The sequence below is a fragment of the Scylla paramamosain genome, chromosome 23 (genome assembly GCF_035594125.1).
Source record: "Scylla paramamosain isolate STU-SP2022 chromosome 23, ASM3559412v1, whole genome shotgun sequence".
NCBI classification, from domain to species: Eukaryota; Metazoa; Arthropoda; class Malacostraca; order Decapoda; family Portunidae; genus Scylla; species Scylla paramamosain.
In genome coordinates, this window is record NC_087173.1 from 3,115,486 (window position 1) to 3,117,985 (window position 2,500).

At 43.0% G+C, this 2,500-nt stretch overlaps 2 protein-coding genes across 7 annotated transcripts in view; one reads left to right on the top strand and one right to left on the bottom strand.

Moving 5' to 3' along the window:
- LOC135112021 (uncharacterized) overlaps positions 1 to 2,500 on the bottom strand; it is a 73,598-nt gene that overhangs the window by 37,471 nt on the left and 33,627 nt on the right. The gene's annotated exons all lie outside the window — the stretch shown is intronic.
- The window catches only part of LOC135112022 (uncharacterized), a 243,415-nt gene continuing 240,998 nt past the window's right edge, over positions 84 to 2,500 (top strand). For 5 of the 6 annotated variants that reach the window (XM_064025860.1, XM_064025859.1, XM_064025864.1 and 2 more), the window contains exon 1: positions 85 to 178. The gene's annotated coding sequence lies outside the window, so the exon portion shown is untranslated. Of the gene's footprint in view, positions 179 to 2,500 lie in introns of all 6 variants that reach the window. The other variant, XM_064025865.1, reaches the window with a different exon arrangement.

A 2,500-nucleotide genomic window follows, 5' to 3' on the forward strand; every position in this document is an offset into this window, starting at 1 on the left:
ATCACTAGTAGGGAAAGAAAGAAAGGAAAAAAAAGCGGTGGGAAAGGAACATTTTAGAACAGTTATGGTTGTTTACACTACACGCCGCGCATGTGCACAGGCGATGGTGTTCACAGCTCGAGTGACTGTGCCGCGAGACGGACGCTTGAAATTTCCTCCTTTACTACCCATCACGAAGGTCAGTGGTTTTCTGCAGTTAATTGAAATATACCTTAACCTCCATAAATACGTGTGCGTAAGCGTGAACACGTGATAGTGCCTAGAAAAGGAGAAAATGAGTAAAGGTGTGTACGTGACGTGACGGCAGGTATAAAAAGGAGGGCGGGAAACAGTAGGCTAATTCCGTGTCGTGCAGTGTGTTATTAATATTGAGCCTGTAGTGTGTTGCCGTGATATCTGGTGTGGTGTTTGTTGCCTAGCGGCTGTCAAAGGGGTAGAGGTGGAGGCTTGAGTAGCGTGAGTGGAATAAGAGAAGTATCAGGTGTGAGAGTGACAGGTAACATAACAAGGATTCCCCACCTCGGTCTTCGGTTCTCTCGCGTCATGGCCTGCCTCGGTTTCTCTCCTGTGTTTATTACTTTAAGAACTCGTCTCATGCATGCTTCTTCTCCCGTCGTGTCACATGAAATAGGTAGGAAATAAACGAAAGAGGTTATATTAGAGGAAGGAAGAAAGGACATGAAGTGTGTTTTTCGTATCATTGAGAAAAAAAAATATCAGAAGGAAAAAGATGCGTGAAATTGGAAGAGGAAGAAGAAAAGCTAGTACATGTTTGAGCTAAGTGCGTACGTATATTCTATGTAGAGTTGCGAAGGAGTTAAATGGTAAACAATGTAAATAGTAAACCAGTCAGTAAATGATAAACAGGTAATTATGAAGAAGTCTCGCGGCTCTATTTCCTATTTTTTACAGCTCCTACCCCTTACAGTGTTGGGGACCTGGTGGGAAAGCGTGGTTTTCGAATGGGGAAACTAAAATAGCGCCAAACGCAGAGAGGTGGAGGGGCGTGTTTCGCTTAACTTAGGGAACTTTGTGTGTATTATGTGTTTATCATATTTCTCGTGGTGGTGGCGCGTTTCTGCCTAACTAGAAATCCTTCCCTAATTACACTTAAATGAAAGAAGTTACGAAGGTCAGGGAATTATTGCCTGGTGTGGAGCCGTGCATGATGACGTGGTAAAGTTTCAAGTACGTTCTTTCTCTCGTCTTTCACTCATAAACTCGTAAAATATCGTGAGTAAAGTTTGCGAGAGAATGCCAGTGACGTATGTACACCAAACCATCCTAAAAAACGTTAACAGATAAATAAATAAACACGCAAACCGTACAGAATCTTTGAGTGTAATTAAAATATCTCCCTCGCATTAATTAACTCACACAAAGCGACGCCCTGCAGTCTGCCATCATCACACGAGGCCCTCACCACCCACCCCCACCACCACACTCTCACCACATCCTATGAAAAATGAGTGAACTTCCCCGTGGTGAAGCAAAATACGAGAGTGAAAGACTTACAAACAAGAGGCGACGTCGAGTGAATTTTAAAAACCTCCGCCCGAAACATAGAAAACGTGTCGGGGTGAGGAGAGTTCAAAGGGGGACTGAAAGAAACCACATCCGCGCGAACCACTGATCTCACTCGAATTTCGTGTCCTCGCCTCCGGATCTCGTTTGGGTTGATTTAGTCTTTATTGAATCTCTGAGGCGTTCATTGCAATCCGGTTATGCGAGAAGTCAATTTAGCGGGTAGTTAGGGAAGCAAGGGAAAGGAAGAGGAGTGCTTTGCCTCCGTACTTTGAAACACTCCACGCCGCAACTCCGCACCTTTCAAAAGGCTGTAGGTGGCGTTACACTGGTTTTTAACGGCGTATTTATGGCTCTAGTGACAAATTGATAAGATTTCTACAATATGAACAGGAGAAACACCTTTGAGAACGCGGCTAGTCATCTCTGTGGTCTTGGAAAATAGTCTTGGTGGGAGAGCAAAGCGTTTCTGAATGCGGGCAGGTGTGGTAGTGTTTACAGGACTCAGCCAAAAGCTACCAGTGTGTTGCTGGTGTATTTTTAGCGGCACAGGGATCATGGGTGTAGGTTTCCCCGCTCACGTAGATGGTGGGGAATGGATATGGTGTTGCTTCTAGCCTATGTTCATTTAAAGATCGCTAAGGTTTTGGTGTTGTCTGTTGATAAAGATGAATACTGTATTATTGTGATATTGTAAGGAAAATAATACACATTTAGATTATATGACTTGAAAACGTAGGACAAACTCTTTTAATATTATTGTTAATGTTGTAATAATGATAATAATGATCAGGAAAGTTTCATAGCAAAAGTACATATACAGCTTTAGATTATATGATTAAAAATATTGACTGACCTGTCATTATTGTTATGGTGGTGGTGGTGGTGACGTGGGAATCGCAAGGACTGATATGTGAGGCGATGCTCGAGAATGTGGATGTACTATGTATGTAGATGACTTGTCTGGAATACGCGT